The sequence below is a fragment of the Jaculus jaculus genome, chromosome 19, assembly GCF_020740685.1.
Source record: "Jaculus jaculus isolate mJacJac1 chromosome 19, mJacJac1.mat.Y.cur, whole genome shotgun sequence".
Lineage (NCBI taxonomy): Eukaryota > Metazoa > Chordata > Mammalia > Rodentia > Dipodidae > Jaculus > Jaculus jaculus.
In genome coordinates, this window is record NC_059120.1 from 20,525,238 (window position 1) to 20,534,621 (window position 9,384).

The window sequence follows — 9,384 nt, forward strand, 5'->3', positions numbered from 1 at the left end:
GAAAAGAAGCCACAGAGGAGAGAGCTCAGAACAGTGCGAGGATCACACAGAAACACGGAGGGAGCTCATGTGAACCTGAGCCCTTGTGATCAGTGTCTCACCTCAAATAACCTCCCAAGTGTGAAGGGGGAAGGCAATGTTCTGATCCTGTGATCATTACAGTTAGATAATTATGAAATGAAATCTGCAAACTGCCACCAGTGCATTTTTACATCCAAGGACCAACATCATTCCATCAAAACACATAAATCACCAAAAATGCTAACAGGATGAAACTGCCCAAGGGGACTCTTCACACACAAGAAGTGGAGTTAAGTATTCATTGAGTTTCCATTGAGAAACCAGCAAATAGCCAGGTGTGGTGGTGCACGCCTTTAATCCCAGCACTCGGGAGGCAGAGGTAGGAGGATTGCTGTGAGTTCGAGGCCACCCTGAGACTACATAGCGAATTCCAGTTCAGCCTGGGCTAGAGCAAGACCCTACCTCGAAAAACCAAAAAAGAAAGAAAGAAAGAAAGAAAGAAAGAAAGAAAGAAACAAACAAACAAACAAACAAACAAACAAACAAACAAACAAACAAACTAGCAAAGGAAGAAATACAAAGTTCTGCTAGACCCTCCACATGGCCCGTCTGGAGTTCTCACAAGAAAGATCTACGGAACTGCACCCTGTCCCAAGGAGACCTGAGCAAGGAAAGCCCAAGAGCTGCTTTTTATGATGGCTGTTTTCTGAAGATCACTTGTTCAGGGACCAATCAACTGAAATATGTTTGCACACAAATGGTCTATCTGTAATTTTAAACAGAAGTCTGATCTCCAGAACATCAGAGAAATAAGTTATGTGTTTGGATGGACAGAAAAGCAGGTGTTCCCAGTGCAATAAAACACCAATGCAGAAGGCACCTTTCACTGAGTCCAGGCCCCAAGAGACAGGGGGGAGCAGATACTTCTTGACAGTCCCTGTGTCAGTTACCTTCTCATTGCAGGGACAAAACACCCAACCAGGAGCTGTTTATGGAAGGGAAGACTGTGTTTCTAGCTCAGTTTCAAGGGGAAGTTTCATCATGGTGAGGAAAGAATGGCAAGTGAAGACAGGCAGACAGGCATCACATTGCTACATCAGCAGGGAGGAAGTGGAGAGGGAAAGAGAGAGAGGATGAACTGAGTGAGCCAAGCAGAGCTGGGCTTTCACACCCTGAGGCCTTCCCCCAGTGACACACCTCCTCCACAAGGCTCCCGTCTCCCAAAGGCTCCATCAGCTGGGGTTAAGTATGAGACTGTATCACAAACACATGAGGCCATGGGGGACATTCCACAGTCAAACCACCACAATCCTTTTTCTTACAGTGAACAAGAGAGCTTATAGTTCAGACTTAATCTAAATTATTATCCTGTCAACTGCTTGACTTTAAATTCTAGAAAACAAACCTGGCTTGCCTCTACCTATCACTTAAAGCCCTCTTCCCAGATTGGAAGAAGGGTTTGTTTATTTGTTTGATGAGACATGGTGTAACGTAGCTCAGGTTGGCCTCAAATTAGCTATGTATTAGAGGCTAGTCTTAAACTCCTGATCCTCCTGCCTCCACGTCCCAAGTGCTGGCATGCACTACCATGTCTGACTGGAAAAAGCTTTCAACATAAAGGAATCACTGATAGATACACCAGATTTTAAACCAGGTATCATCAGTAGGATGTTTCAGAATGACCCAAAAGCATGGTTCTGGAGTTCTCCTTCTCTCTCCCTCTCTCTCTCTTTCTCTCTCTCTCTGTCTTTCTCTTTTATTATTATTTTATTTTAATATTTAATTTTGTTTATTTATCTGACAGAAAGAGGGAGAGAGAGAGAGCAAATGGGCACACCAGGGCCTCCAGCCACTGCAAACAAACTCCAGACGCAGGCACCCCTTGTGCATTTAGCTAATGTGGGTCCTAGGAAATCGAACCTGGGTCCTTTGGCTTTGCAGGCAAACACCTTAACCACTAAACCATTCCTCCCACCCATATTATTTTATTTTTGAGTGACAGACAGAGAGAGAGAATGGGCGCTCCAGGGCCTTTCAGCCATTGTGAATGAATTCTAGGCGTGTGCGCCCCCTTGTGGCAAATTGTGGCAAAAGTGTGATATTGCATGCTTACATCACTATGTCTGGCTATGTGGGACCTGTAGATTCAAGCATGCATTTTTAGGCTTCACAGGCAAGTGCCTTAACTGCTAAGCCATCTCTCCAGCCCCATACCTCTTTTTAAAAATACAGTCTCCACTCCTGATAAGTAGCCATCAGCCTATTTAGGTGTCCAACTTTGGCCTAAAAAACAAGATTAACAACAACAAAAAAAGTCCAAACATTAGTCTCAGGCAGAATCCATCTCCATATTGCATCAAATCTAAAATATTAATTGGGATAACAAGAGAAGTTGAAAGAAAGAAGGGTGCAGTAGAAGAAGTGTGGGAGTAGGGAAAAGACAGAGGGAGGTGAGGGAACTATGATCAAAATACATTTTGTACATACATAAAAATTGTCAAGCCAGATGCAAAGTGATGCAAGCATGCAATGTCGCACTGGTGCCACCAGGGGGCACATCCGTCTGGAGTTCATTCGCAGTGGTTAAAAGGCCCTGGCATGGCCATTCTCTCTCTCTCTCTCCCCTCTCTGCCTTTTTCTGTTTCTCTGTAAGAAGTTTTGAAAAGGTCAGATAGAGAGATGGCTTTGTGGTTAAGGTACTTGGCTGCAAAACCTAAGGACCCAGGTTTGATTCCCCAGGTCCCACATAACCCAGATGCACATGGCCGCACATGCATTTGGAATTCATTTGCAGTGGCTACAGGCCTATCACACTCATTCTTGCTCTCTCTCATAAATAAAAATAAAATAAAATAAATTATTTTTTAAGCTTTGAAAAGGGCTGGAGAGATGAGTTAGCAGTTAAAGTGCTTACTTGCAAAGCCTAATAACCCAGGTTTGATTCTCCAGTAACCATGTAAAAGCCACATGCACAAAGTGGTACATGCATCTGGAGTCCTTCTGCAGTGGCTGGAGGCCCTGGTGCACCCATTATCTGCCTCTCTTCTCTCTCTTTCTGCTTGGAAATATATATATATAAAGTCCTTGTAGTCTAAGGTGGAAAAGAATGCTTGGAAATCTGTTTCATTTTAAGCAAGGACTTTGCAAGCAGGAAAAATAAGCTCCATGTCAATTAAGAAGCAAATGTGTGATTTCAAAAGATATAAAACAAAACAAAACAAGAAGATCTAGAAATGGACATCGCCCAGGAAATGGACCCAGATCTTCCCTATTCAGATTTTCCAAGTGATGTAGAAACTGAACGAATAAGCAACGGCTTGTGTTCTGTGAAATGCTGCAAAGAAATGCTGCTGTCACCCCGGGTGTTCTTTGAAGATATGAAGAGCAAGTACTGCATGGATCTCATCACACATTTCTTCTAATGACACAAACACCCTCCCTGAACCTGTTACTGCTGGTCCTTAAGGGCTCGTTTTCAAGGTCTGGGAATATTGCTCAGACTGTTTGCCTAGCATATACTAAGCCCTGGTTTTGATCCCCAGCACCAAATAAATAAATAAATAAATAAATAAAGTCTAGCTATTCATATGACCTAGGGTCATTCTTACATTCCTAAATTACCCACATTCCTCATGACAGTACAGGACTGCTTTTAAATCAAAGATCTCCAAAACCATTTCTCCAATGAAGTTATGTAAATTTCAAAATGTAGCCTTTTTAACTTAAAAAAAATTAATGTTTGAAAGTATAAGGAAAATCCTTCACTGGGCTGACTAAAATGGTAATAAAAATTATTCTTAGGGCTGGAGAGATAGTTCAGCAGTTAAGGGGCTTGCCTGCAAAGCCTAATGACCTGGGTTTGATTCCCCAGTACCCACATAAAGCCAGATGCACAAAGTGGTGCATGCTTCCGGAGTTCATTTGCAGTGGCTGGAGGCCCTGGTGTGCCCATTCTCAACCCTCCCCCCCTTGCAAATTAATATGTTTTTTTTTAATTACTGTAAAAATAACTGTTGGAGCTAGTTGTAGTGGCTCATGTCTATAATCCCAGCATTCAGGAGGCTGAGGTGGGATGATCACTGTGAGTTTGAAGCCAACCTGAGCCAGGTAAGCCTCAGGTAGAGTGAGACCCTGCCCCAAAAAATAAAAATAAAAATAAAACACTGGGGCAAATGATTGTTCTCTATTAACTAATAAATCTGACCATGGCAAGTTTTCACATAAAACCAATGAAAAGATACATTTCAAAACAACTTCTTATAAACAGTAATTCAAAATGACCACAGAAGAAAATCACCCAGGAAAAAAGCCATAGTAATGTTACTACCTATCCACCATCCCCTAAATTCTACCTGCTCTGTCTGTCTTAAAACATAAAGGAAGAACTTTTCACAAATTTTAGATGTCAGACAATTGGTGATCACTTAGGTGCCAAAAAAAGTCAATAGTGACTCAAAAAGACCACTGAATTCCCTAGGCTCTTGGGAAACGGACTTTTCCAAGCTGCAACCAAGGTGGCATGCAAAAGGAAATGATTTTCCCTGAGTCTTAAAAAGAACAGGACAGTAGTTTTCTTCAAGCAAACCAATTTTGCCAATCCTAAAAGACTTTCTATGACAAAGCCATAGGCAACCTTAAGCCAGTGCGACTCCCTGCTAGCTGGGGATCTGACTGCTAATTTGCTAAACTCTAAAGCCCGTTAGGCAGTAGGAGGTTGACAAACATTTGTGGATGACATAAAGTGCATCAGAGAATTGAAGACTAAATGAGATCCAGAATAAATGCTGCTCTGCGAGTGCGATGCTGGTATTTATAAAGAAGTGGCTGAATTTCAGTTATTTTAAGAAAGGGTCCATTTGACAACTCTAATTTAGCTAAGGAAGTATAGTTAAATCTATACTACATGATGTGCATGAAGCAAGAAAGGAAACTGACTGAAAAATATACACTGAAAATCTTTTGGGAAAAAACGAGGTCAGTTTGACTGACTTTCTAAGTATGTTAATTCCTAGACAGTGCCATGCATGTGTGTACAAGTGTGACAGCCATGGACACATGATAAATATGTATACTAGTGTGGAATATAATACTTCAAACTACTACCACAGGTTGAGCATTCATAATCCCAAACTCCAAAATCCACAAAGCTCCAAAATCCAAAACGTTTTCAGCACTAGTTGACATCACAAGTGGAAAATTCCACACTGACCTCATGTGACCAGCAGATGCCCAAAATGTAGATACATTAGAAATACCACTTTTGGGGAGATGTTAATGATAGATTATAATGCCATTGCTGACTGTGCCAACCTCCCTGGATACAAGTTCATTTTATCCTTTATTTTTCCACATGAGACAAATGAGAGTCATTCAAAAAGGTCTCACAGATTAATTTCTTTGAGATACCACTTCTCTGAAATAACATACAATACTACCCAAACGATACAGCGAAGTAATTTTACATGACTACCTTTCGAGGTAATCCAGTTAGAAGAAAGGAGAGACCCTAATGTTGAATTTAGTATCTGTACAGCCAACCTAGGGTTCTTATACATTTAATGTACAGGCTCTCTCCTCAGGGTCATTTATACTTTAATCAGCTGAAATTATATCCAGTTCTCCAATGAAAACTCAAAAAGCAACTTGGTTGTTTTTCTAGATAAAGTCACAATATTTTCAACTTCTGACATGTATGCTTAAATATCCTATGAACTGGTGGATGAGCCTAGGAGACGCCAATCGTGTGTTGTGCGCCCCCTGTTGGTGAATATTAAGAATAATCAATGGAGATTGCCTTTGAAGTGCTGGAGTTCAAAACTAAGCAGGTGATTTATTTTTTACTTTTTTTATGAGCTGAATCAACAATTGTTCAGCAAAGCTGCCACATAATGGTAAGATTCCCTCACGACAGAAAAATTTAAAGTCCACCAACTGAAAGGCAAAAAAAAAAAAAAAGCTGAAACTTTGAGACACTAAACAATGCAGAAAGAAAGCCAAAAGCAGAGAACATCAAGAAACGGCAACATCCTCTAACTAACACAATGGCATGAAATCAATTCAATTTTAATAGCCCTTGAGGGGGTAAGAATGATTTCCCTACCTCCTGTGCCAACGTCAAGCTGTTTCCTAAGGAAGCCCAGTAACAGCCATCAACAAGGGCTGGAGAAATCATAAAAGGAATTAAGAAGAAAGATCAGCATTCTATTTATAATTGCTTAGAGCTAGGCTCAGAGAAGCTGGAACTTGACACCCCCAAAGTATATGTATAATTACCTAAGTTAATCACAGATAGTTTATCTGTGTTTCAAATGCTGTGTTCGCATCAATGGGAAGCTAGGTGATAAGAGAGGGCCAAGGCGCTGGGGAGATGGCTCAGCAGTTAGAGGCACTTGCTTGCAAAGCCTGAAACTTGGGTTCAATTTCCCAACACCCATGTAAAGCTGTTTTGTGGGCCACATTTGTCTGCAGGGGAAAGAGACCCGGCCTCGGAGAAGGTGGACCACAAACTACTTCTCTGAAATCCACAGGTGTGCACACACACACATAGTTAATTAATGCAACACTGAGAGAAGGGGGGGAGAGAGAACCAGAGATCAGAGCCAAATGGCACAAACCTTACCGCACTTGTCCCTTTCCCACGAGTGACCTAAATGTCACTTTGGAGTTAAGACTAACAGAAAGTTGTGCGTGGCCCCTTGGACAAGTAATTTGGCCTCTAGTGCCTGACCTGTAACATGGGGTTTATAAAAGTGCTTTTAATCATAGAGTTGGTGTGACGCTCATGTATGACTGTAGTTTTCGAGACAGTCTCTGGCACATAGCAAGAGCTCAAGCCACGTTCCTTACTATATTTCCCAAAAAGAAGCAACCGATTTCTCACTGAAGTAAACTGTCTACGGCCAAAAGTACCACTCCGGGAATAGTACAAGGTCTTGGTGTGATTTTCTGCGTGTGGAGACTTCTCCCGAGCACCTCACTTCTTAGAAGGATAAAACTTTGAAATGCGAGTTCTCCATCTCTGTCTATGACTCCTTATCCCTGCCTCCAGACCTCCGTCTCTCTCCAGGGCAGGGCTGCAGCAAGTGCCACTGACACCTGTGTGGAGCCAGGTTCTGACCTAGTACCCAATACACACGGTCCTTCAAACCTCGCAGGAACCTTCTGGGCAGGTAAGGTTCCTCCCGTATCCCAGCTAAGGAAACAGAGCTGGTTTCTTCTCCCAGGCTGTCCCAGCGGACCCCAAATCCATCAGGCTCTACCTAACCAACGTAGTGTATGCAGGATGGCCACGCTAGTCCCCTGCACCGTGGGAGGCTGGAAACAGGCATATGCTAATAATAAGAGCCAGTCTGCAAGCAGATGCTTTTGGCAAACAGTCCAAGGTTCCCAAGTCTGTCTCAACCAAGTGCACATCCCGAGAGAGTCTTGCAAAGAAGCCTGGAGCGCGCGGGAGGACGCGGGCTCTCCGCAGGGACTCCGGGCTGCAGCGAGGGCGCGGCCCGTGGGGAACCGGGGACACCTCGGGGACCCGAGGCTGGCAGCACTGGTGCTCGAGTCGCGCGGCCTCTGCCTGCCATCACGGTTGAGTGCAAGCCCACGGCCAGCCTTTCCCACTCACCGTCGCTGTCACGCGCGCCTGGAGGGAAGAGACCAGGCTGGGGACAAGAGGGGACAGCGGAGAAGAAGGGTGCATAGTGTGTGTGTGTGTGTGTGTATGTGCATCGTCCCACCCGGGAGCACCCACGCCACTCTCCGAAACCCGGAGGTCCCCGAGGCCGGTGCTACCCCACCACCCTCCCCCGGGAGGACAGACGCTGGACACCCACGCCGCGCGCGCGCTGCCAGAGCCCAGGACGGTGGCAGCGCAGACGACCCGGCCCCGGGCGCCCGGACTGGGGATGTGCAGCGTGGGCCGAGCCCGCAACGTACCTGGCAGGCGGCTTGTCCCACGCACACGGTCCCGGGGCTCCGCGGGCTGGAGGGCGGCGGAGGGAGGCAAGCGTCCCCGCCCAGCGCTCGGGCCGCGGCGGCGGCAACTACGCCATCCGGAGCCCGGCGGCCCCGGGGACTTTCACCTCCTGCCGGGAGCGCCGGGGATCGCGCAGGGAAAGTGGAGAGCAAGCCCAACTTCTGCCCGGTCCTCTCGCTCGCGTCCTCCGGTCTCTGCCAGGGGGCCGGAGGAGAAGTGTCGCTCAGCGTCCCCGAACCCCTCGATGACCCCCCATCGGGCCGGCCCCGCGCCCTCCCCTCGCTCGCTCGCCCGCGCTCTCCCTCCCTCGCACACGCGCGCGCGGGCGGGGTCGGGCAGGACGCCGCAGCAATCAGCGCGCGGGGGGAAGGGCGCCTGTCCCTCGGCCGCGTCCCCACCGGGGGCTCCGGGCCGCCCAGAAACTCCTCCTCCACCTCCTCCTCCCGCCTCCAGCCTCCTCTCTCCACCCCTTGGCCTCCCCCGCCGGCTGGATGGATGAGCCCCAAGAGCCGGCTCCTCTGGCCTGCGTTTCCCTTCCAAGCGAAGGAGCTCCGGGTGCGCCTCGAACTCGGGGCGTCCAGGTTGGGGGAGGGCGGGTTGGAAGTCCCTCTGCCGGGTAGATAGGGAGATAGATGAGCGGTGTGACCTGTTGGAACCCGGCTGCCTCCTGCGAGTTAGTCCCTTGCAACTTCCCAGGGCTCTCTGGAAGAGGTAGTTTTTGTGGGGTTGTGTTTGTTTGACTCGTTGGTTGGTTTTTTGTTGGTTTGTGTATTTGTTTGTTTGTTTTGGTCCTGGATCTTGATAGAATTCTAAAACCTCAAAGAAGCCCCACTCCACCACGCGGCCTTCTCCCCGCCCCCAACGCCCACGCCACCCCCAACCATACGCCCCTGCGCCCCTCCACCACCACCACCATCTCCAATCCCACCGTTATCTGAAGATAAACCCTGATGAGGTGAGCGCCAGCGGACTCTTGCCTCTTTCCCTCCAACAGACCAGCGCTGCCATTTCCCCAGCTAAATAAATATATTGCTGGGGACAACGAGGCGGGGCAGCATTGCTAGCGTTCCAGTAAGGTCGCAGTAATGTAAAGGACAGGTGAGCGGGGCGACGGCCAGTACGCATACTTGTGAGCTGTGCCTTGCAAGAGTTGAACGCAGTCGTGAAAGCACGAGCTTGAGACTCCTATTTACACCCTGTTCTCCCATCAAGAAGTGTACTGAGGGGCTGGAGAGATGGCTTAGCAGTTAAGCGCTTGCCTGTGAAGTCTAAGGACCCCGGTTCGAGGCTCGATTCCCCAGGACCCACGTTAGCCAGGTGCACAAGGGGGCGCACGTGTCTGGAGTTCGTTTGCAGTGGCTGGAGGCCCTGGCGCGCCCATTCTCCCTCTCTCT

General features: G+C 47.2%; 1 protein-coding gene across 1 annotated transcript in view; it reads right to left on the minus strand.

Moving 5' to 3' along the window:
• The window catches only part of Tgfbr3 (transforming growth factor beta receptor 3), a 226,714-nt gene extending 218,523 nt beyond the window's left edge, over nt 1–8,191 (minus strand). Inside the window, exon 1 of the mRNA XM_045138245.1 lies at nt 7,951–8,191. The gene's annotated coding sequence lies outside the window, so the exon portion shown is untranslated. The remainder of the gene's footprint in view (nt 1–7,950) is intronic.
• Between the last annotated feature and the right edge of the window lie 1,193 nt (nt 8,192–9,384).